Consider the following 27,443-nt stretch of genomic DNA (forward strand, 5'->3'; position numbering starts at 1 on the left):
TCTTAGAAAACATCACTAAATTAGATGCACAACATTTTGTGAAGTGGAATAGAGAGATTTGTAGTGTGCGTGTGTGCAACGTGAAACGGAACAAAACTTCAATGTTCCATTTTACGTCAGCAGTCAGCAAAGTCATGCCCAAGAGGAAGATATACAAATCTTCTACAGTGGATTCCGCTTACGTTTTTCAAAAAACTTTTGTGGAAAAACGTTGTAAATGGGAAATCTAGATGAATATTATTATGAGTTAGCGTACCATATAAATGAGCCGCACTAAGCGGGAAAACGTTCTGAATGGAAACGTTATAAGCGGGATTCACTGTATATAAGTTTCCTTTGAATATTCAGATTATTAGTATGAAAATGTAAAATCATGTGTATAGTATATCACTGTTTTATTGTCATCTCACTCTTCAATAATAATAAATGAAAGTTACATGTTAACCTGATCCAAATGATGTTTTTCTAATCTGATGATTGCCAGGAATTTTAGGACGGGAAAAGCCCGTTCTATACTTATGTACCAAATTAGTTTTATCTGTAGAAATTATTTCAATATATATATATAGCCCCCAATTTGATATTCAGTCATATTTTTTTTAGTCCAATGTCTCCTATGTGTATGAATTTAATGCGTGTCTTTTCTCTCGGAGCATATTTTTGCAACCATCGTCATTGTCCAGTTATTGAGGGAAACGTTAAATTCATCAATTAATTCAATTTAGGATTTCCGTGAAAGCGAGCTTTTAATTAAATTACACCTACGGAAAAATATGAGATTGTCGATTTATCGCCAAATCTTTCCACGTATTTATTTTGTTTGTTATATCAGGGAAGAAATTTCTTCATAGATATATACCATGAACGATAAACGTTGAATCCCTTGGAAGATTATTGGAAGCCATTCGGATTAATTCGATTATACCGTGTTATTTTCTTTTTCCGTCTCCCCTCCTTCCGAGAATCTTCTGCCTGATATTTCTCAAGACGTTATTGGCCTAATATTTCATATCTCGTCATTCTAATCATTATAAATAAATGGATGTCCTTGTCATCGTTATTATTGTTTTTTTCTTCCCCCCCGGAGCTATAAATGTTTGCCTTCTAAGAAAAAGAAATCCTTCGTGGTATTTTCTCTATTCTATGGTAAAATGTTAGAGAAGATTCTGATATAATTTCCACTAACCACAAAAAAAAACCTGATATAGTTATATTTTTTTTACTTTCTCCCTAGAACGCTGTTAACCTTCCCCCATATTAATAAAAACAATTTGTTCCAATTAAATGTTTATTCACTTTGTAGATAAGTGATTCCGCCGCTCAGCTAAATGAAAATCCATAAATCTTTGTCGTTAAGGATATATCACGTCCTCCCCTTTAACGGTAATTCAGTCCTTAGCTGAGGAGGTGAAAGGAATTCTACTTGCTTTGCGTCCTTAGTTTACCATAAGCTCTGAAAGGATGAATACGTGGTATACTATCTTCCAGGGTTGACAAATCCAGGTCGCCATGGCGACTGGAAAATCTGTATCGGTCTCTATAATTTTCTGATTTCATAATTATGCTTACAATGTAGGGAGGGGTGTTCGCAGGATCGACTTTCAAGAGGAAGCACAAGAGGTTTAGGGAGAGCGCAAAAAAAAATTTTCAGAAAAATTTTTAGTTACCAACCCTTCAAAAAGCATTCAAATCAGTGGAAATTGGTTAATATAGCATTTAAAAGTATTTTCTTTCGATATTTCAATTTTTTTCACCTAAATATTTTTTTTTATTTTTGGTCGGTTTGAGAGGGGCCATGGTTCCCTTAACACCCTGGTGCGTATGCCTCTGAATGTGGGAGAGGGGTCATTGTGTCCATGAAAAGTCGAAAAAAATTACTATTTAGGAGTTTTTCTGGAGAAAAGCCATGCTTTTTTGGCTCCTGGAACCTATTTTTTTAGATTTGTCAAACTCTATACCATCTGTGAGTATAGCTCTCTTTCCAGCTCCCTAAATGAAAATCCATTCTTATTTATGATTTGTATAAAAAAACAATTAACAATTGTAATTTCATGAATATTCGATGCTTTTTTTCCGAAAGTGGTCTACAGGCCTCCTGATGGTTCGCAAGAGGTCAGTAAGGGATCCGCGTGATAGGTTTCAGAACATAGTCGCTCGTTATATTTTCACTAATTTTCGCTGTAGCATAACCCGGGTGGTTATTTCTCTGTGTTTGACCACGATCCCTTGGTTAGGTGCCAATTAAAAAAGCATTGCTATAGGATAGGACTTATCATAAGAAAGATTAACGCTCAGGGAGTTTTATTAGTTGATGTGCCCTAATTTATGGCTTGACAAATTTATAAAAAAAACATATTGGCGCCAGAGAAATCTAGGAGCCAAGCATAGAAATGTCTCAAATGTTTTTTCAAGTTTCCGAGAATTGATGGCCCCATTTTAATGTTTTAAGACACATTATTATGAAATTAGAAAATTTTGTATTATTCTTAGGCTTGTTTAACTATCAAATATAGAAAAATGTTTGGTGCCACAATACCGATTTTATAGTCGACCTGGCTGGCGCCTGGGATTTGTCCTCCTGCTCTAATTCTGTAATGCACTAATATAACGTGTGTGCCATCATCAAAATCAGTGACTAAAAATTTAATTACTGCATGAAAATGGATTTTGGAAATGTGTTTAATATACGAACTTGATCCATTCGACTGAGGCGTGGAAAATTTTCAGGAGAAACGGAGATCACTGTGATCCAGGACATACTAATCTATTTCTCTGTCGAGGGGAAAAAGGGGCAGCAATTTATGTACACAATGCATAAGCCCATACATTCGCGTTTGCACTGAGGAAGGAACAGTTCTTAGCGTCCCATATCACTTTCATTTTTCAATGCCCCCCTTTTTTTTATTAGAAACCTCAGGTTTCTAGGTCATCGGTTTTTTTTTTTTCTCCTATCTTAACCTGGTTGGTGATGGTGTGTATGTTCCCACTGAACCAAGCAGGTTCCATTCAATCTGCGACCTCCCTTCCTCCTCATCTTTTTCGAAGTCAAGGTGTGCCACAAAAGGTAATAATGAATGATAAAAAAAACCTTTGTAAAATTAATGTTCAAAATTCTTAAGTCTTTAAACAAGGGAAGCATGTCAACTATTCCATTATACGAAATTCTAATCATTTGTCGTTGCTCAAACTTCACTTTATGACCCTTAAAATGAAGTTTATGAAACTTATTTCGTAACTTTCACTGCCAGTCATATAATTAGGTTAACCAGAATTTGTCTGGTCAGTATATACTTGATGCAAGTATTCTTGTTTTATACTAAAACCTGTATTGACTTTCAAAGTTTTTAGACAGAATCCATGAATTTTTCAATAAACCGATTATATGGTAAAGAAAGCCATTGATTTAAGACATTCCAAGTGCTCATTCTTCAATCGAACTATGGGCTGAACACCCCCTTCCCCCACATTTCTATTTATTTCATTGGATAGCCCCCAAGCTTCAAAATCGGACCTGACATAATTACCCCGAGACCGTGACCCATTTACCCAGTTTCTCACTTTAACATGTTTTCTTCGTTGCATATTCATGTAAACATGCATCACTTTCATTTTCTTGGGAATAATTCTTCATCAACACTTTTCCCCTTTCTTTATATTAATTAAAATATCTTGAGAAAGAGAAACAGGAATAATGTTGGTATTTCACCATTGCGTGTTGCGTTAGTCTCTCTCTCCAGTAGGCTTTTCTCTCTTATCTTTCCCATACAAATTTCGAGATCTTCCTACTAACTACCCTTTTTTCCGAAAATTATTCCCGAAATTTTAAATTTTTTGATTGAAAACCTCGTGTGGAAAATCAATGTTCAAAAATTCTCCTGTTGGAAAATCAAAATTAGCTTCCTTAGTTCTGCTAAATTTGAGGTATTTCTCACAGTATCAGGATTATTTGTTTTGGAAGAATCCGAGCATGATTATTGTTTAAAACATGCCTATATATTTCTCCATTTTTTTCAAGGGTGTGATGCAATATAAGTAAATCATCTTTACAATTTTGAATAGCCTTGAAATCCCATTGTTGTAAGGCAGTTTAACTTTTACAAGAGTCAGGAGGGAGGAGGCATTTAAATGCGCATTCCCATACGAATTATAGAAAAATCGAAAACCGGATTTGTTTGAACCTGTTTCTCGTCTATTTGGGAATTAGCATGACTTCAACGCAATCATTCTAGGATTTTCATCGGATTAACGAGTCGATTCCCAACAAAATTACTTTCAGTTGAGTATAATTACTTTCACTCTCGGCATCTCGAGCATGACTGGATAGACATTTCATAGGGAGGGGGAAAACATTGTGCCATGTAATAAATATATTTTAGAAGCTGAGAAAATAATTGTGTGTGATATTAGGCTGTAGGCAATAGTTGTATATAATTTAATTAAATATAACCATATTTTGTAAGGAAACGTAACGTCATATATTTTTTAACTTCCATATAAGCGATAAAGGAAGTTGATCTTGTATAGATAAATATTTGTTAGAAAATTGACTATACATGTATGGCCTCTTGTATACGCAATATTTCTTAGAAAATTAACTCCCTGTCAAATATTGAGGCTATATACATTGCACCATAGCTTGACAAATCGAAAAAAAAAATTAGGCGCGAGCCAGATTTCTTAGGAGCCAAGTATTGTCTTCCCCCTCCATGGGAAAAACTGCCGAAGGTAAAAAAAAAATTCCGACTTTTCATGTCTTGGTCATCCCCTTTTCCTTGTTAATGAATGAATGACATAAATTCTGAAAATTTTGTGTTACCCTCATTGTTTTAAGCGTTTTAACTCTATCCAAAATTACGTTTTTAAAAAGTCGAGTGCCATTTGGATAGGTTAAAATGCTTTGTATTTTGATTACTCATTTGAAATTCGGAAAGTTATCCTTATATTTTTCGTTAGGTTTTACTTTAAATTTCAGAAACATACATATTTCTCCAGAAATCCCCTAAAAAAAATTGTTTTTTAATTAATTTTCGCGAATTCATTTTTCTTAACTGTTCCACAGGATTCGCAGTTTGTTTTATCAGTATTTTACAAAAAAACAAATCTCCCCTTTTAGTGTGTTCAAAGTTAGCTTGCCTATATATATTGGTCGTATATGTATTTTAAATGCTGAAAATGTTGCTGCGCCGAAAACAACCGCCCTTCTGTCGACCTAGTTTTCCGCTCAGGCTATCCTGACCCACTGACCTGGTTGGCAAGGAAAGCAGCGACAATGGCGCAAGTGAAAAAACGTGTGTGTATGTATGTGCGCGCGCGTTCGTTCGTTCGTTTCGAGTACTGGTTGAATGTTATTATGGGAAGATGGAGTGGAAGTGATATCAGCAGGTAGGTGCTGGGAGAGTGAGTGAGAGCGGAGATTCCAAAAAAAGAGACCATGGAGAGAGTAAAGTGAAAGCGAGAGGGGAAAAAAAAGTAATAATAATGATAAAAAAAAAGAAGTAAAAATGAGAATGTTGGACTAGGTCATTGAAAGCTGTTGATTTGTGTCTCTCTCTTCCCCTCTATCTCTTAGCACGGCGAAAAAGAAGAAAAAAAAAAACCCTTTTTGGTCGACTTTTTTTTTTCAAGGAAATCTCATCAGTTTTAGCAAGTTAAGAAATAATACCTGTTCCTTTCATAAATATTTCAAGACGGAATGGAAAAGAAAAAAATTATTGCGAATTGAAGGGGAAATTACATTAAAATCTAGAAGGGAGTTTTAATTTTTTTTGAAGTTTGCGCTTGAGAGATTGCTAAATGATTTTTACTCAGTAATTATTTGTGGGTGGTCTGAACTGTGTTTTTTTATGGGTTAATTAGAATTCGGTTTTTTTTGTGTGTGTGTGTGGGGGGGGGGGGTGTTGAAACTCTTTCCTCCACCCGTTAGAAATAATTAGACTTCTCTTTCTAAAATTATTTTGTATTTGTGTTAGGGCAGTGTTTCCCCCAAGGTGGGCAACAAGCAATGGTCCATGGAGGTGATAGAATGGTAGAAGCTGTGAGTTTAGTATAGGATCCTATGGGTTGGCTTGAGCTGGGACGATGAGAACAAAAATATTTTGAGATGGAACGAAATATTTGGGAGACTATGGTATAAAACAGTGTTTATCAACGTGTGCGTCGCGGCGAGCTGGAGATAGTGATTTGGGTGGTTTGGAATGGTTCTTTTATGAGTGAAAATATCTGCTATATAAACTATTCTGGGGAGGCGCAGATGAACCATGAAGTGGGTATGAGTGCCGCTTGTGACAAAAGTTTGAGAACTGGTTTAGGGAAACGTTTTTTTTTTGGGGGGGGGGGGGCAAATGGTACATTTGATAGACTTTCGGAGGAAAAAACTTTATAAATTTCATCTTAATCTCTCGGTTAATGAAATTATAGAGAAGCCTAATTATGTGCTTTATGGAGAGGGAGAACTTCAGTGTATACCGGTATATTCCAATTTCGAAACATCTGGAACTCATACAACAGTCACAGCTAGGCTCGGGAATTTGGCAGCTTCGTACAATATCTGTGTTGTGAGTTTTTTCAATGAGCATATGATCAGTTTTGTTAGTAATTTAAATACGGTAATTATAAATTGATAGACTTTTAAGCTATATATACGACTTGATTCATTTTTGACTGTGCTTGTGCAACACTTTGTTAAAAAAAAATGCTAGTAATTTTAATTTATTTAACAATTATTTTTGAAAATTAAAAGGTCTAATGAGGGAAGAGTGTCTAAGTTTTTTTGCAACGAAATTTGATTTTTTTTATCACCTTTCAAAAATGTAACTTTCAGATTGAATTTTGATTTTACCCTCGTTCTTCGTAGGAATTTTTTTCCTCTTGAATACAAAGAGAAATAATTTTTTTTCTTATTTTTTTGTCACTTATTTTAATTGGATGAAGTTAATTTTGTTTATAAAAAGTTACATTATGTATAACTGTTTCAACTCTTTTGCTTAACGGGAAAAAACATTGAAAGAGAAACATACTAAGGTTAACGTCCAATTTTTTGAAACTTCTCAAATATTTTATTCAAGTGACCATTAATCCTACATCAAAATTGTTGGCAATTTGGTCATGAACTAGAATGGGCCAAGTAGTTTTAAGGCGGAAATGAAATTCGTAGTCAATGTATTTTGATGATATTTTTGTTTTTTCGTGAGCTTTGCGTTTGCGAAAATGAATGTCCTGCCGGGACAAAAACTTTTCATTTCAAATTTTTTCCACGGATCGCTTGAAACTTCATTGAACTCAAATTCATGTACGTAATTTATGGGGGTTTAAGAATTTTTTTCAGCTAAAAATATTTTCGGACTTAAGTAACGTGGTTCATCTCATTAATCGTCGAAATAAGATTTTTCTCCCCGTCCTTGTATCGCATCTCAAAAATTTCCAAAATCTCGACTTTGGTACACCTAACTGCTATAAAATCTGTAAACACTTTTTTTTCTCGATAATTTTTGAAAGTTATGATAAGCTCGTTCTTTATTTTTAGTTAACGTCTTTTAATGTGTACAAGGAACCTCCCTGATTTTTTTTTTTTGGCTTAAAATTAGAAAAAAATGTTTATCAAAGATATTTTTTTAATCTCTCAAAAAAATATATTTTTATTCATCAAAGAAACCATTGAATTATTCATCACTCTCATCTGATACACATCACAATCAGCTACATCAACAAACTCATTATCATTATCCGCAAAGCAGAATGTTTTGCATTATTCTGCAACGAGTCCTCAGCTGACTGGAAATATTCTGTGGTGAAAGTCCCCATAATGGTGATTTCTACACTTTTTTAAAATCTTACCCGATATTGTTCTGCGACAGTTTTCGGCATATTCTGCGTTGGGGGGGATCATCTCAGAGTTATCTCATCAGAGTCACACTCATTTAAATTGCAAGGAATTGAGTAATTTGTCAAAAAATAACCCTTTGCTGTAGATTTTTATTTTTTTTTAACCTTGATACCGACTTGAAGAATTGTGTGTGTGTGTTCTGAGTTAGAAAAATGGTGAATATGAACTTACGGAGCTTCCATCAGAGGGTATAACTCAAAGTTAAACTTTGTGGTTTCAAGACGGTGTCCAGGAGAAAATGTTTCCAGGGAAAGTGCGGTGTATATTAATTTATCCGAGGATGACGTCACTCTCCGCCATCCATACAATAGAATATATAGTTGAATTTTCTCTCTTTCCTAAAATATCTTTGCATCAACCAGCTGTGAAAATTGTATATTGACTTACATAAAATTCTGAAAAAAATATGTGTGAATGTATAAATAAATATCCTCTACATCATCTTGACTGAAAAAAGTTTGAATTTTGGTGATTTATTTCTTTGCTTATGAACCTCCAAAATTGTACAAAAAATTCGAAAAAAAATAATTTGCTAAAATTTTTTTCTAATTATTATTCTTTTTTTTTTTTTTGTGTCAAAAATGCAAGAACATCTTGATAGTTCCCAAAAATAAATTCTCTGGTCTGAGAGGGATAAAATATACTATTCATGTATAAGAAACCCGCCTATTTTGGAATCCAATTTTTGGCAAAAAAAAAGTTTCTTTTACCGTTTAAAATACCCTGTATTTTTGAGGAATTGGTGAACCATAGTTATGAAATTAGTTAAAGAAATGACACATTCTGAATGGAATTTTCCTATTATTTTCAAAATCTATATGTCAAATTTACGTCGTAATTAATTATAGGCCAGGTAGTGACAAATCCCAAGCGCCAGATCGCCAGAAAATCGGTATTGGCGCCTAAAATTTTCTAACCGTGACGGCTAAACCGGAGCCTAAGAATGACGCAAAATTTTCTGACCTCATAATTATGCATCTTCTAACATAGAAGGGGGCGGGTCATTATGTCCATGAAAAGTCAGTCGAGGGAAAAAAAGATTTAAAAGGTTTTTTTTTTATTAAGAAAACCATATTTGGATCCAAAGAAATTTGGCTGGCGCCTACAGTTTTTTTCGATTTGTCAAGCCGTGTTATAAATCTATATAAAAGAAATGCATTTATCATTTTTGAAGTTTTCATTATTTTCATTTTTCTTTCTAAAAAAATATTAACAACCAAAGAACCGGGTCTACATGAAACATTTGTTCTATTTTTAATTGTAACGTCCTTATATTATTTTAATTTTATTAATGTCAAGACTGGAATTATTTGGATAACGTTCAAACTGTGTAATTATGAGAGTTATTATTATTCCCCGTATCCCCTTCTATTTTAACAGCTAACACTCAGTATCAATCATCTCCGGTTCACAAAGTGTGACGATATTATCCTTCTTTTATGACCCATAATAACTCATTTTGTTTTGGTTTGGAAAATACCCTCCCGGGTGATCACTGGAAATCTGTGAGAGAAATGTTTTGCCGAGATGAAATTTTTTTTTTTCTTCTCTATTCTTCAATTTAATGCGTGTCCGTTCATTCATGCTTTCGAATCGCACGCTCACGTTTTCTGGTAGGTTATTATTATTCATTTAGCTTCTTAGCGTTCTTTATTGCTGTTATTACATGCTCTGTGACGTATACGGAGAGAAGAATTTATTTATGTGTGTGTTTGCTTTGATTCCAGGGAGCAATTTGTATCGGAAAAATCACAAACACAAGTTTAAAAAAAAGTGTTTTCTAATTTTTTTTTCTCTTTTTTCTAACGACGCGCCTAGTTTCCGCGCGTTTTCACACGCACACTTTCTAACACTTTTGCCAGTCATGAGAAATTTCTGGGTTGGCCTCATTTCTTTTGCACATACATATATGGGTCAAGGTCGTCTTTGATTTTTTTCTTTTCTTGCCGATGCCTTGAATGTTCCTCCGCCACATCCAATCGTTCCAAAAGAGAAGAAAGATAAATGAGATTATGTGCTTAAAAAGGCATTATATACGGAGGGGGGGGGGGGTTTGTTTTCTTTCGCTCCTTCAGTCAACTTTGGACTTCCAGGCATCTTGATAGCCAGTCGCTTTTTATTCGTTTAGTTACATGAATGCTTTTGATTGCAGTCAGTCATTAGTATTACCTATGTCTACATTCAGTTCTATTTTTAATGTTCTTCATACAGGCGTAAAGTTACAGTATTTGAAAATTTTAAATCTGCGCAATTGTGCTACTGGATTAATTCGTGAAATAATTTTTTCTGAGGTGTTACGCGTGTTTACATAATGCAGTTGATCCCGCTTAATCAGATATCAACGATTCCAGCACACAATATTCGATTAAGCGGGGAACAATTCAATTGCCATTTTACAACGTTAATATAGTTTGTATATTGAAAACTGATGAAGGATCGATATTAATAACACATCTCGAATAAATCAGACATGAAGAATGGAAATTATATTTAATTGCAATGATCACGATACCTAAGATTTTTACTTTTTATTAGGAAAGTTAAAGCCCTCTATTGACTCAAGAGGGAATAAAGATAAAATAATTAAATGTATGTATTGAAGGTAACGTGATTACTAGAGGTCAGTTACCTCTCAAATGTATTTATCTTAACTTACTAACATATTTTCTATCAGTTCCGAATGATTCATTCGATAAAAACGTGTGTAATGGTTAATGTGCATCGATAGTTGACGTGTGAAGCAGGACGACTCGATTAAGCGGTAACTTCAGCATTGTCTCTGAGAAATTTTATCCGTTTTCCGATTAAGCGGTATCGACTATATACGGTATCTTCATCAATGTTCAGTGTTACATTGAGAACCTACTTTCTACAACAGGCATCTTCAACCCGTTGCTCGCGAGCACCATAGTGCTCCCTGAAGCCCCCAGAGTGCTCGATGCCAGTGTGCAACTTCGTGCGCTCGCAAGCACTTGATCAACATTGCAATTAAATGAGGATTGAAATCCTGATTTTATGCATTCGTATATGCCAAAATTGCCGTGAGGGTGCTCTTCTTTTGATGATGGGTACAGGCAGTGCTTGCGACTAGAAAAAGGTTGAACACCTCTGCTTTACGCAGTTTGAGAATTTTCTTCGGATGTCAGCGTAATTTGTATGGATTTGTATACGTTGAAATGAATGAATTTACTGTCCAACTTCCCAACGCAAATACTTAATTTCTTTAATTTTATCAAATTTTTCAAAACTTTCACAATGTAATCCCGGCCTTATTGTTTTTTCCTTCAAGTTTTGTGAAACTTTATCAAACCTTATCAGACTTTTATAGTGCACTGACCGGTCTTAGAGAATGGATTAAAAGCAATTCAAACCATTTAGGGCGGTATTCACCGACATGGTTTAAGCTATAGTCACAATTTTTTGATAAGAGATCGACACGGATTGGTTAAATTCAAGGTTTTAACCCATGTCGGTGAATACGGCCCTTATAATAGTAGTTCCCAACCCTTTTCATGACCCACCAAAGCATGTCTGAAATCCTTCCTGGTGTCCCCCGTCAAGACAGTAGTTAGAACTTTTTGGGGGGGGGGGAGTTCTATGGCAATTTTTTTTAATGTAAAAACATTTTTGCTCTGCATCCTTAAATTTTGCAACCCGGAGGCTTTGCTACCCCCCCCCCCTTTTTCGTAATTCTTGTTATTCAAAAAAGTAAAGTCCTATTCACTTTGAGGGAACCAAGAAAGTTATTTTCTTAGTTAAAAGCAACGGTTCTTGAAAAGGGTTCCGTGAGCTTGGATGAGATAATAATTAACTTATTATTTTTACATTGCTACATACAGAATATTATATTGTGAAGGGATCCATGGCTTACATGGCTCTTACTGGCACAGAGGGTCCATGGTCTTCATCTTACTGTCACACAATTGTCCGCGGAACACAAAACATTAAGAACTCCTGGTGAAATCCCTTCTAAAGAAAACACTGGGAGAAAAATGAAAGAAAGAATTCATCAAGAAATTTTTTAAAAAGTAAGAATTTGAACTGATATTAAAAAATTATAAGGTTCTGAAAGGTTCCAAGTCTTAAAAAAAAAATCATTCTCAAATTGCCCCCTTGTGGAAATCCCCGATTTAGACAGTGCTGAATAAGATAACTTTTTCCACAAGATTTGCGCTCGGGACAGAATAGCTCCGTAAAGAAGACCTTGCAGACTATAATTCATTTAGACAGGCTAACGCAGAATACCTAACCTAATTCAAAAGTTAACGCGGAACGAGGCTAAGCCCTCTTTCAACGTAAGGTAAATCAACTTACCAGTAGTGCTTCATCCACCAACGTCAACATCACAATGAAAACATTATGTAAGCCCCAGTAACCGGAAAATTAGGAAATAAGCTGTTAATCGTACACCCTGCATTTTATAGGACTCTGATTTGAATATTTCCAGCAATTTGCTTTCATTCAGTGCCTTCTATCGGAAAAAATTTGAACTAAATTGTTTTGTGTGCCAAAAAAAAAACCACCTTTTTGAGAATAACTTTTTGCACAACTACATTCAAATATACCAGTTCCTCCAATTTTTATGAATTTTTAAACTGCTTACGAATTGATGGGGCACCCTGTGTTGCTCTTTTGATAAAAAATCAACCCTTTTAGTAATTTCCGTCAGTGAAATCAGTGTTCAAATGGCAAAATGTAACAAGTCACTTTTTCAAAATTTCACGAGGGCAAATTTGTGAACAATATTTTGTAAAAATGTGATACTGTGGCTTTTTGACTAATTGCAATTTGCCTCCGTTGGTTCCTCATAAACCGAAAGAGATGGACGAAATTTCGTCACCTTCCAAAATTTCGACGAGCGAGACACCAGAATGCGAACAACTCAATTTTTTGGGAAAAGTGACTGACATTTTACCATAGAAATATCGACCCTATTCTGAATACATTGTGGGAATTTTCTCTTTTAAGAATCGTCAAGTTTTGAATCAAATAAAAAAAAATCGTGATTATTAAATTCTTATTCGTAGATACCAAAATACGATGCCAATTCAAACGATAAAATTCTCTGTTCAGTTTTTGAAATTTTAGGCCTACAGATCAGTAACCGACCGTGTGTTTTATTGCAATTGAAAATTCCTCGAGACGAAGTCCGTTGAAGCCGTTCAATAGGTTTGAATTCCCACAGCATCAGCTCGTCAACAAATCCCCGATTTGATTGATGACCTTTCTCTCTCTCTTTCGAAAAGAAGGTTCACATATCTATTGACTCATTACCGAAGGGAGGGGGGGGGGGGACAGTGAAACTAGCATATCATTAACGTGACCTGTTGATCTCGAGTACTAACTGCTGCGTTCAAAGACAATAAAAAGAGAAACTGGTTTTCTTTCTCTCGAGTTTCAGGTAGGTTGTGATGTCACAACTCAGTCGCCGATAACGTCAAGCAGTAGTAGTAATGAAAAATTAAACTCATTGGGTAGTGAGTCAGTGGCATCCAGCAACGGAGCCCGATCCCATCACTATTTTTCATCAATTAAAACCTTGCAAAACGGGGATATATATTTTACGGTAAATGTGATAAATCCGGTTGGTGTGCATAATAACGGTTACTATGCGTAATTGCCGATCATTTTAGTAAGTTTAAAGAATTTCCCAAAATTTATCACTTTTACCTGCGATTATGCGTAATAAACGGACGTCGATGGTAAACATGATATACCGTACTGAATTCATCACATTTGGAGGTTATTTATAATTTGTATTGGTAAATTTGTCCCATTGTCGTGAGAAGATTTATATTTGGGTGACCGTACTCGTGAGTATAGAATATAACCGGATATAATCAACTCTAATTTAACGAAATTTTCCAAACGCCCCCGAAATAACTCTCATTTGAAGCATTTTGAAATCTGAGTCCGATATGACTCATTTAACACATTTTACGATCGCTTCCCGCTATAACGAACTCACGTTTAACAAATTCTTCGATTTATCCATTTTTCCGGATTTTCACAAGCTTTTGTGCGTATACAAATAGACCACAATGTAACAAACTCGTACTTAATGAATTCTACTGTCGGACCCCAATATGATTAACTCCTATTCGACAGTCGAACCTCGATGTAACGAACACTCCTATGAGACAAATTTTACGATTGTACCCCGATGAACTCTCACTCAACAACCTTAACTATAACTAACGACGCTTGGGTATTATGTATAATCACTGATAAAAGAGTAATTATTTTACATTTATCAAATTTATCGACGACACTTATGTGCAGTAGTATGCATAATCATTGGTAAAAGTGGGGAATTTATCCCACTTACCGAGGCGATTGGCGATTATACATAATAGCCTGTTATTATGCAGAAAAAATTGGTTCTTCACATTTACCGTAACATACATATTTATTTCATTTTGCTTTACTTAAATCAAGTTTACCGAAGTGTAAAGTTTCTACAAAAATTCCCAATGCCGCACAAATGTCTTTATAAATCTTTCCATTCGACATTTTTTTTAAAAATATATGTCTTACAAAATAATATTTTCCTTAACAATAATGACAAACGTGCGGAAACACACGTTACTGGTCACCAAATTTGTGTTTTCAATACTGTGAAACCTCATTCCTTGACAGTAAATAAAGTGAATGAAAATATATATTTCGACAAGAAAAAACAAGGAGTTGAAAAAAAAAATGTATTTATTTACTGCTAACGTGCGTAATAGCCCGTGAAATCCTCGTGTTGAAATTGGCAACATGCCAAATAAATTTTGAAACCTACTTTTGAAAAACGGATTGAAGTTTGGCGTTTCCTTTCACTCCCCAAAGTGATAAAATGTTTTGGCAACTGAATATGCCCAGAGTTTCATTGTAGAACGTTCTCAGTGTTGAAACTGCTGTGCTTTTTTTTATCGTTGAGGGAAATGCTGAACCTTTTACTGTTCTGAAAAATCTTAATTCAGAAATTTTTAACTGTTTCAGAAACAATTGTTGAAATTTCGTTACTGTTCAGCAACAATTGTTGAAATTTCGTACTTTCTTTCTTACAAACCGAGCACTATCTCCATCGGAAATTCACTACCGAATGAGTTTTGCCCCAAGTGTGCACATGCACTTAACAGCCTGAGTGCGGTCCACTGTTATAGCTTGAAATGTTACTGCTCCCAAACACACTCGCACTGTTTGAAACATTTTTAAACTTTCATATTGTTGAAAAACAACCAAAGCAGTAGCAGTAACGACTACCAATTGTCGAGTAGTTACGATGTAGCTTGGAAGAGCTCATCGTAAATTACGGTACCAGGAAATGTTATAGTTTTACATAAAATAAAATTGATTTTCTGTCTGTATACCAGTCTTCGGTACAAATCTGTAATCTTCTCCCGATCTCCTAAATTTTGTATATATATTGAAATGCACCCCGACATGAACAATAGGTTACTTAGTTACCTATCGTGCGTCAAAGCTTGACAACGGAGCACGTGTAACAATTGCGGCAACAATGGTTTCGATATTTTAGATTGGTTTCGTGATTCCAGAACAGCACGTTTTTCCACGGGTTGTCCCTTTTCTGCTCCAAGATTAAAGAAATCCTAGGCAGTAACGCTTATTTCTATTGTCTTAAGAAAAACCTAATATTGTGTTCTTTCTATGTTTCCAACAACTTCCTCTGTGTTTTGTGAGAAGTGAATGATATTTAGTGATATCACTTCATTTTTTACCCTCCTTGGTTTTTGGAACCCAGGCTGTAAAAGATCCCGGGTCCTTAACGGGTAGAGATATACCGCGAGATTCTCGTGAAACTCAAAATTTTTCGCGTCTGTTTTTCGTAATATCGGATATTTGACATCACTGCATATTTACCCAATCATTCGAGATGTTTGCCCGATCAGAGCTTTTCCTGCTTGGAAGCATCCAAAGTAGCAAAATCGCAGTAATTTTTTTCTTCTTTTACAGTACCATTGATTCATCTTCAAGAAATTTCCTTATTTCTTTTCTGTTATTTTTCTCATTTCGTTGTATGCGACGTCATCTTCCTTCCAGAGTTCTATTAAAGTTTACAGTATAGCATGCAAGATTTTCTCACATAATCATTGTTTGGAAGCAACCGTTGGGCCGTGGCTGGTATCATTAGTTTTGTTTGTTTCAATAAAAATTTCTCATTTCGGATAGTATATGTATTGCGCCATATTTTATGCCGTTAAATCATTTGATCTCCGTTCTTTTTATGAACCTAATGTCATTTAGCATTCATAAAAAGTAGAACCGTCCAATAAAGGGCATTCATGAGACCACACATTTTTGTTCTATAACCCTTTCAGACCCTATAACTATGAGGATTTTGCTTTAACTTACTGTAGAATTTTTTTTCGTTTTACTTTGGGGGCTTTCATTAGAGGGCAGCGCTTGAAGTTTAACTTTCAAGAGGTTTTAAGATGGCTTCCAAGCGAAAGTGGCTCCAGAGGGGAAAAGAATGATTTATTACATAAAATTTAGCTATAAAAATTCTGGAAAAAAATTTATGTAAAGATAAATACATCTTGCATCATTTTGGCTAAAAAAATGTGAATGAAAGGAATTATTTCTTCACAAAAGAAAAAGAAATAATAAGGATTTGCTGGCATTTATGTTTTTAATATATGTATATATTGAATATCAAAAATGCAAAAACACGTTGAAAATTCCAAAAAATCAATTGGTTCAAAAAATCAAGTATTGGTTGATACATATAATTGTTGTGGTTTTTTCCATCATATTCGAGAAATCGGTAATATTATTCATTGACGTAACTTGAGGTTCTTGGTACAAATTTACCAGAGTTCGGGGCGCCATTATAAAGAAAACATTCGTTTTCCATCATCTTTATTTTATTCAATTTTATTGAATTGAATATCTTGAATCTTTATTTTCTGGAATTTAAATCAACAATTGACCAGAGCGAACAATCTTCCGGTTTTTAAATATTTTCTCTCCTGCATGGAGCGGAGGATGAGAGAGAAAACACAGGTTTATAGATATACGTCACACTGTCTGAAAGAGTTAAATAAAGGTATCCCCTTATTCAGAGGTGCCTGAAATATGTACTACGTGGAAAATCTTTTCATACATAATGTTTCTTTGAATAATATAGAGAAAATTTTTACACGAAATACAATACTTACTATACTTCTTATTAGCCAAGTTGATGACTTTGCTATCGTCAGAATTTAGGAAAAAGAATCAGGTTTATTGTGTACTTCGAATATTTTGAGAGTTATATTGCATAGTCTAAAATATAATCCAGTTTTATATATTTTACTAGCTATAATACCCGGGCGTTGCCCGGGTTTTCTTCAATGAGGCTTTTTTGGATCACGCGATATCTCCCTCTTTCTTTGAGGGACATGCAAACCGTGTCCAAGTTCACAAATATATCGACTTCCTACGCGACTCATGAAAGAAACAAATCTAGATTTTTAAAGAAACGTAAAAATAAATATATATATTTTTTTCTTTTTTTAAAGGGTGCTAGGTATTTCGACCCCCCCCCCCTTTTTTGAACTTCAAGTTATCCATCTCTGCCTGTTTCTGCTACAAAAATGCTTAATTAAAGCTGTGGAATATTTTCGATGTACTTTTTACGGGGCCCATAATTAATTTTAAAGCAACCTAAGCTATATGAATTTATGCAGTTCAATATTAAAAGACAATACGGAGACATTAATTTTCACTCTTGAGAAGATACAAATAAACAGTTGAAATCAATGTTATTGCATGGATATCCAATTCGAAAGTATGTCCGGCTAATTGCTTCATATTTAATCTCCTGGGCTTCGTATATCTCTAAGCGAACTCAATATTTCAAAAATCGAGTATTTAATACAATTTTTAAAATTATTGATGCGACAGAAAACCCCCCACCAAATTTCCGCATTTCTACATTAAAATCGGAAATTTTAACACTGATTTCTATGAGGGACCATCCTCTGCCTTACCCTCAAAGTGATGCTGATGATGGTGTCTATTCAAAAAGCTCTCATTACTGGGAGAATTGAATAAAGTGGCAAACCATTATAAAGGCATAAATATTATACATATACTGACATCGTTGAAGAAATGACAAACCATTGTAAAGGCATATACACGTCTTAAACGCATTGCTAGGGAACCACGGTAACCAAAGTAAACGTTCGGAAAGTGATTGTTGAGGCCCAAAAACCATTGTTGCCCTATGATTTTTTGCCCATTTGGGGCATTTGCCCTGCTCTGACGAAATTTTAAAGTAGCCTATCGTTCAAGTCGGGTCCCATTTAGTATATATATGCAAAATTTGGTGACGATCGATCTGAAATTGTAGATTTGTATAGAGAACATACACACACACACAATCAATTTTATATATATAGATTAAACTGGCTTTGAACTTGCATTCAATCTTACCTTTTAGTTCAAAAAAATCTTTAGTTTTTCAACTTGGTATTCTTGTCATTGTTGAATATTTTACTTCTCTTCACATTTTTTAATGTAGTTTTTCTCAAACATTTTGTTCCACCCCCCCCATCTTATTCACAATTTTTTTTTTATCGCCCCTCGAATTCAAACCAACCTATAAGGTCCTATATTATAACTAAAGCCCGGATTATATTGCATATTTTGGCCTTTTTTTAGCATTAATGCATATACATGCATAAAATCAAAGAGTTTTCAGAATAAGTATATATTTTTGAAAATTTATTTAGGCTCAATCATTTCTATAATTTTTCTAATAAGTATTGCTCATAATATTTTCATAACATCGGGGGGTTTTTGCATTTGAAATTTATCGAATGAATAGAGATGTTTGCAGTACGCATATTCTAAGTATGAAACGCTTTATTGTAATGTTGTTTCTAGAGATATGTCAAAAGTGTTCAGTTGTTTTTAGAAACAGTGTCGGTATTCTTTTGCCACTGGTATTTCATTACTGAGCAGCTGCAACAAAGTATAAATTAAAATGCCTAAATAGAAAGTATGTAGAAGTTATTTGCATATGCAGTATATACATATGGGGGATATTGTTTTTTTAAATGAAATATGTACTAAGTAGAAGATATGCATTTTAAAAAAATCTCCCTTTTACGTGGGGATTTTTTAATACTTATTTTCTCATTTTTAGTACATATTTTGAAATTATTTACTTTTCAGGATGTTTTAGTGCATAACTTATTTTGGGTGTTTTTGTGCATTTATATTTAGGCATTTTCCAGTGCATATTTTTGCATTTTCCAGTGCATATTTTTGCATTTTCCAGTGCATATTTTGGCATTTTTAAGTGCATATTTGCAGAGCATATTTTGGCATTTTTAAGTGCATATTTGCAGAGCATATTTTGCCATTTTTAAGTGCATATTTGCAGAGCATATTTTGCCATTTTTAAGTGCATATTTGCAGAGCATATTTTGCCATATGTTTAGTGCATATAATTCGGGCTCTAATTATAACTATAAGCTTCCACCGCCTCTTTGGACCATTCCATCGCCCTCAAAAAGGTGATATTGCCCACTAGTTTAATGCAGCGAGTTGTGCCTTAACACGAACTCTCACAGGGTTCCCCGTGACCTAGAAAGTGAGGGGAAATGAAAAATAATCAGGAAAAATGGAAAATATTTGGCAGAAGTCAGGGAAAAATTCGGTGAAGGAGAAAAACTGTGTGTGTGAAACATGACAAAAAAAATTTTCAAGATTAAGATTTTTTTAAGTGCTTTCTTCAGAAAGCAGAAATTACAAACTTCAGAAGTTTTTGTCAGGAAAATATGATCTAGCAGATTTTGCTCGAAACCTGGTTTTAATAAAAGCCTTTCATCCTATATTTTAACCTTTTGACTACTGTGAAGTACCACCTTTTTTTAACCCCTGTAACATTTCGCATATGCGTTGTTGGGTGTTGGTATTTTGAGAAGAATGTAGTCTAACTATACGATTGCAGATGACAGCACAAGTATGAGATAACTATTTTTTAAATATGTTAACTAATAAAATTCATATGACATGATGTCACTCTCCACTTGTCATATATATATATATATATAGCCATCTGGTGGCTTGTCCATGAGCTATTAGCTGATCGTGGCAGACTGTCCATTGCACGCTCCCGTTCGGCATATGTACGCTCCAATGAAGGAAAATCTCTATCTTCTCTGTAGCTTAAAAGTGGTGAGAGCACTCGTCCGGCAAACGAGAGACCCGGGTTCGACTCCCGGTAGAGACGAGTTTTTTTCCCTTCCTTATAAAATCAACATCTCAAAAAATAAATATCTTCACAACATCCAGTTATCTTGTAATAAAATTCAGTTAGATGTTTCGCTCCTGTAAGGATGTTTACTGCATTACACTTTTGTGTGATGCAACAAAACATTGCACCCCACAAAGTGTTTCCTAATAAATGTATAAAACATATGGTGGCTTTCTTTGTGGTAAAATATAAGTATATATTCATGCAACTGTATTATTCAACACATTTTTTAATTGGTATGTTTTATTTTTATTGTGAGTGTATAGTTGAGGGGTTAAACAGGGTTGAGCTGCTTTTTTTTGCTTTGCTTTTTCTTGAAAAAAACTCGTAATGGGAATATTTTTTGCTCTTGCTAAACAAAATAAAATTTACACGAACTGAATTTCGGATGTTTCCACTGTCTGAACTGTTCTTCCACTGTTGACATCGATTACTCATAGCTTGTTGATTTCATCTTTATCATTCAGTAAATTGCTCATTCATTGATATTTGTTTGTGTCCTATTTTCACCTGACTGCCACTAAGTTCCGCACCCTTCTGATTTTTGAACATTTATTTGCTTCTTTCAACGATTGTTTTTCTTTTCGTCTTTAAATTATGAAATCATTAGGGGGAGCAACAGATGGTGTAACAATATTTTATCTTTAGGATAAATTTACATGAATTTGTTACTATTTATTTATTTTTTGGTTTTGGAGTTAGCAGTGTTTTCCAGCAGATCACCTATATAATCTGGTCCCAAAAATAAATATAATACCTTGAATTTTATTTTACCATCCAAAATTTATGGATATCTGCCGTGATAGTCACAAATTGGTACAGAAACATAAAGTAGAGGCTCCTTCCCCCCCCCCCCCCCATGAAGTTGAATAACGCTCACCCTACCAGTAGATAAAGTAAATTATATATACACAATAAAGATTACAGTAAGACCGCTTGATGTATTCACACCGGGACATTGCAGTAAGCTACGTGAGCGAATTTAAAACCTTTTACTTGCCAAATTAAGGTTTTTCTCCTACGATAGTGTGAATCACAAAGAAGGTATTTATTTTACATTTTTTTATGGGTGGTTTTTGAGCCTCTATTCGGTCTCTTCAAACAGGGCTGCTACTAGATGATTGGTCAGTCGGGGCAAGCAGGCAGTTTGGCGCCCATTTGTAGTGTTGAAGGAAAGATTTTAAAGGGATAAATTTTCGTGCTGCTTGTGGTCCATCGCAATAGACCCGCTTACTCTCCCCTAGTTGCGGCCCTCTATAAGCAGTACAATTTGAGATAGATTTTTAAAATAATTTATCAAGCTTTCTATATACGTGTCATCCACTGTGAAAAAAATCATCAGCTCGAGGGATATCTCTCATTAATACTGGAATTATCTCTTTCATTGATTTTGGAATTGTCTCATCGATGCTGAAATTATTTCTTTCGTTTATTGTTTTAAACTCCTGTTTATGGCATTCGAAAATAACGGATATTGCGCTGATATTCAACGAGTCACGGGATTTTCCGACGAATGATGATAACAGCATTATGTGTATAGTAGTTGATACGTATTAACAGTTGACGTGTGAAGCGTAATATTCGATTAAGCCGGGGAAAATCGAAATTATCGTATTATGCGGGGAACTTTAACATTGTCTCTATAGGAGAAATTTTGGTGCTGGAGCATTTTATCCGTTTAAGCGTGGAGTGTCCGTTATCCGATTAAGCGGAGCCGACTGTATCTCTCTATTGCTTCTCATTTTATTTTAAAATAAATTCTAATTTTTTTTTGTCTGTCTGCGTTACTCGAGTTTTAAAACGATGTCTTCAACGTTGTGTGCCCTTACGCCTTGGACGGGAAACTAATTTAATTTATTAAACCATAAAAAATGTTTTTTTTTAAATTAAGAAATCTATGAATAGGGAAAAAAGGTTTCATAGAGAAAAAAAAAATCTACTTTTCTGTGGTTCTTTGCAATGTGGATTAGATTCGTTCTTGAATGTTGAAATCTTGCTCTAAATCAGACAGGGTTTTTCTTTCGTTGACAGCTGTTGTGTGTGGGGGTTAAGCGTGACCTCTTTGCAACGTCTTTCCGAAACCTCTACAAGCATTAATCACGTGTTCCTCATATCATTCGGGTTTTGTTCTAGGGATCATTCTCTAGCAATGTGCAATATTGATCCGGTTTAAACAAAAGAGTAGGGAAAGAATCTAAAGAGATTAGCGATGTTGAAAAAAGTTATTAATAACTAGAGGAAATTAATCATCTCGGAAACATTCAATGGAAGGAAACTGAAAACAGAAATCCATACGCAATGTGTGATCAATTCTAAAAACGGTATATTCAGCTCCAGGGCCGGTCTTAGACCTAGTTGCGCCCGATGCAAAAACAGTAGTCAGCCGCCCCCCCCCCCAGGTGCGGATCCAGAGTGATGTGTCGGAGGAGGCAATTTTTGCTAGTCATTACTGTCCCGTAAAATACGGGACATATTCATTCTACCATATTATCAGACTCGGTTTGTGGTGATCGTCCCCATCGCCCCCCCCCCCCACTTGGTTGGATATTAAGGGACGAAGAAGTCGGAAAAGCTTTCTTCCTAAAATGGGGTTACCACCATTTAACTTGTAAACAAGCATAAAAACCTAACTTGTTTGATTTAAAAACATTAAAAAACGTCACACATTTATGCAGGGTACTCATCACATAGGATCTGCACTGCTCAAAACAATTAGGGGAAGCAGATGGTTTTAACAAAATTACGCAAAGATGTATACCGATAAGTAACATAAAATGAATCATCCATAATTTAAAGCCTAGCAGGAAACGGAAGAAGAAAACTTCATATGCAAATCAAAGTTCATGACGTCAAAAACCAGAAAAAGGAGATAAGGGCAGAAATCGGGATGTCGCAGAAACGTCTGTTTTACTGCCGTAACTGTGAAATTCGATTGCGCAGTATTTTTTTTTGAGACAAGGTGACTTGAGGATGTCTCAACAACGTGATTTACCGGAATCCATGGCATGGCGTGTTATAGGCAGACTGGAATCCGGGCAAACACAACGTAGTGTCGCGGACGCTGTTGGAGTCGCCAGAAGTGTTGTTGCAAGGCTGTGGAATCGATTCCAAGAAACAGGAAATGTTAGACGTCGACCAGGGCAAGGTCGGCCACGCGCCACTACAGCAACTGATGACCGGTATGTACGGTTAACAGAACAGAGAATGCTACGCAGCTGCAAAGACGGTTGCTCTTGGCAACAGGACGAAGGGTGTCCAGCCAAACAGTACGTAATCGGCTTGATGAGGGAGGGCTCTATGCACGTAGGCCAATGGTCTGCATTCCGTTGATCCCACGCCACCGTGCGGCCCGAAGAAGATGGGCTGCTGAACATCGAGATTGGGAGCAACATGATTGGAGCCAAGTGCTGTTTACAGACGAGTCCCGATTCAGTCTGGAGTGTGACACCCGACGTGTTCTGGTATGGAGGGACAGGGGCACTCGAAATAACCCCGCATTCGTTCGTGAAAGGTCACAATACAGACGAGCTGGTTGGATGGTATGGGGTGGAATCAGCATAGGCGGACGTACGGACCTGCATATCATTCGGAATGGCACTTTGACGGCCCGAAGGTATGCAGACGAGATACTGCGACCTCATGTCATCCCTTACGCTGGAGCCATTGGAGATTCCTTTGTTTTCCAGGATGATAATGCCCGACCGCATAGAGCTCGTTTGGTGGAGAACATGCTTGAAGCTGAAACAATACAGCGTATGGAATGGCCAGCGTGCTCTCCTGACCTGAATCCAATCGAGCATGTTTGGGACATGCTCGGACGACGCAATGCTGCGCGACCAAGGCCGCCTGTTACTGTCCGAGACTTGCAGATTGCACTTCTTGAGGAGTGGAACAGTATTCCCCAAAGTCTGATCGATAACCTCATCGCATCCATGGCAAACAGGTGTGCAGCAGTCTTAGCTGTTCGAGGAGACCACACGCCCTATTAAAACTCATGCATCATGTCTAAACAGTACTTTTTTTAATCGTTTACATGTAACCAAATTGTTGCCCTAAATTATCTTTTCATGTTTTTTCCATATTTTCAAAGAATTAAAGCTTAATTCCAAATTTTTTTGCGTCTTTTTTCTGTATTGCGCATTGATACGCGTGTACGATCCATTGTATGCCAATACGTGGCTGTCTCGCACGGTTTTCTTCACTTTTTTGCTTGCTCCCCTAATTGTTTTGAGCAGTGTATATTCTTCATACTTATTTTAATTGAATTTTATGGTAAAATAAGTATATAGTTTCACGCGTAAGGGTTAAACTGATAATGAAAGTGGTTAAATGAAAGTGATATTTCCGTATGATTTCTTTCATATTTATAAAACTCATGTGAACTTCATTTAAAATTATCCCTTTCAGACCCAGTACTAAGAAACGGAAGGGGCAGGCAGACACCAGCTGAAGCACCGGGCTCTGCAATTTTGCAGGCCCGTAACTATTCCGAAGCAACTTGGACGGTGACCCGAGCGGAATGGGGGGGGGGGGGCACTTGTAACTCCTTTTTCTGAGCATAACCATTTCAAGAAAAGTCTGCCCCCGAGAAAGCACGCTACGGACCTGGGGAAGGGGCAGGGCCATCTTAAGAGCATCGGGGCCCCCTAGCCAAGTAGTTTTTCTGAGGCCCTGCCTAGTAAATTCTAGATAATTTTAACTAGATCTCATTTTCGTGAGGGCCCCTCTACTTTTGAGGATCCCGGGCAGCGCCCGGGTGAGTCCATGCCTTAAAACGGCACTGAGAAGGGGTTATTTTTCTCTTTAGATTTTTTTTTTTAACCTCAGGGACTTCGGCTTTAATCTCAAGGGGGGGGGGGTCCATGATTGTAGAATCTGGTTTACAAAGCTGTTTAAAAAACTCAAATTGAACTCCCAACATACGTTCCTCATTAGTTTCTTGAAAGCAAAAAGATGTCCTTTCAAAGTCCCATTGTGGTCAAACCTTACCAGAGATACTGTCCAGGAGCCTCATAGGTAGCTTTACCGTTACTAACCGGGTATCTGGAACAAGATCCATGAAACTCCGAAAAGATGTTCAGTTGTGTATGTACGGTTTGTTACAATTTTCAAGTCCACACACACACATGTTGCACTTAGGGGCGGTTCGAGATAAAATCTCTACCCGAGTGGGACCGTTTTATGTCCTTGACTTTCCCTAATTGAAAAAACTTTTGTTTCAATTTTTCCTTTTTGATGCGTTCAAAGGAACAGCGATATTTTATGTCATAACATATGTCGACGAATTTTTTTCTGCCCTTTTACCTTGGATTTGGCGCTCCTCCTAGAGCGGGTAGAAATCATTTTCTAATTTTTCGCCCTTCTCATGTTTCGGCGCCCCTTCTCATTTAGCGCCCGGTGCAATTGCACCGGTCGCACTGCCCTAAGACCACCCCTGTTCAGCTCCCGAATTCGATTAACTCAGTCACGAGTTTAAAATTAAGATATTGGTCACCTTAAGATATTGGACCGTTTCCCGGAGAAAAAAAAATACACTTGGCTCCTAAAAAATTTGGCTGCCACCGAATTTTTTTATTTCTATTCGATTGTCGAAGCCCTGAATTAATATAATATTACACGCACCAACGTGTGCAAAGAAAACGAACAGAGAAGCGCTCCTTCAGTGCGGTTTCTCCGTAATATTGTATTTGGTTTTGTAAATTTAATGATCCTGAATCGTTGTTGTAACGACAAATCGGCTGTAAGTTCAATAATTGGCGGTCCCAGCTGACTGTCAAAGTTAATAATGCTAATTAATTAATCTTGCTTATAAATTTGGTGAAAACGTAACGACTTCGGATATAACGACACAATTTTTATTGATTTTGCTTCGTTTTATAGCATTTCTCCCAAGGAATTCCTAGAATTAGGGGCTCCTTGACGTCTCGTGCTTATTTATCCGCATTTGAGTGAGTGAAGTATGTACGTCTGTATTATCGATAAAGCCAATCGCTCTTCACACACTGTGTTCTGATTGTATTTTTCCTTAAAAAAGGTCTTGAAAACGTCAACCTCTGTTGTAACAACACCTCAGTTATACCGACAAAATTTCGCGGAATTTTCGATGTCATTATATGCGAGTTTGACCGTATATGAGAAATCGCACTCGATTAAATTTATAACGAAATTCCGTCATTATCAAACTTTCAAACTTCACTTCATTTGAGAATCGTGTCAAATGGGATGTAATAGTGGGAAATTCAGGGGAATCGGTTTTTCAGCCCAATCAAAAACCTTGATTGAACGAAGGAGCTACAATTCTTTGCTAAACTGTTCCAAGTTGAATGGCAGTCGTTCCAAACTCACACTTTTCCGTAATAATTTCAGAAGTAAGGGGGAAAAACTGAATTTAAAAAAAATGTAAACCCCCCCCCCACTCAAAAAATAACTAATCAAAACAACGCAAATTTTAGATTTTCATCAAAGGTGTCCTAATTCTGTCCCTTCATTACGATCCGTCCAGGGTTCAAGTTGTTATCTACACATTTAGTTTAGTCGCTTATTAGTTGTATTATATATAATATTTAGTTAATATTCATATATATATATATATATATATATATATATGAGGGGTCACAACCATGGTAGACCAAGTCATATTTATCTTTATTATATATAAAATCACCTTAAAGTGTTTGCAAAAGTAAGCACTAAAAAAAATGGTAGTTTTAACTCAACTTTGACATTATATAATTCCTTCACATCACTTGAACTGAATTAATTATCTATCAAAGACTTTAAGGTTTTGTTATCCATAATAAAGATAAATGGACTTGGTCTATGCTTGTGAACCACTCATATATAATTAGTTACATTTATATTTGTTTAATACTTATTACTTTATTATATTTATATACCGTATATACTCGTGTATATGCTGAGTTTTTTTTTGTGGAAAAATTCGTTCCTCAAGTGGGGGGGGGGGGGGGAGTCGGCTTATACTCGGGTCAGTTTTTTTCATGAGAAAATATCGGCCCCCGCAATCAGTAGTCATATTTGTAAGTGTTCGAGAAACCGGCATTATTGGTACGGGATATGTACAAACCCCCACAGAACTGATAATGCCAAAGCCGAGGCAGATAAATCGAAAACATCATTGGCTTTGATACCAGGTGGGCTAACGTCGATTGTACAGCCTTTAGATGTGAGCATCTTAAAAACTGAGGAATTTGTGAATCGAATGGATGAGTTCCGATGATAAAGAAACTACAAAAACTGGTGCCTTGAAGAAACCTGACATTGATCTAGTGTGCCAATGAGTACACG

The 27,443-nt window shown here is 35.9% G+C and overlaps 1 protein-coding gene across 1 annotated transcript in view; it reads left to right on the forward strand.

The window, feature by feature from the left end:
* The window catches only part of ftz-f1 (ftz transcription factor 1), a 130,460-nt gene that overhangs the window by 49,898 nt on the left and 53,119 nt on the right, over positions 1-27,443 (forward strand). The window lies entirely within an intron of this gene.

This window comes from Pholcus phalangioides, unplaced genomic scaffold (genome assembly GCF_987345545.1).
Source record: "Pholcus phalangioides strain wild (caught in Gottingen) unplaced genomic scaffold, Ppha-v1.0 ptg000004l_1, whole genome shotgun sequence".
In the NCBI taxonomy this organism is placed as follows: Eukaryota; Metazoa; Arthropoda; class Arachnida; order Araneae; family Pholcidae; genus Pholcus; species Pholcus phalangioides.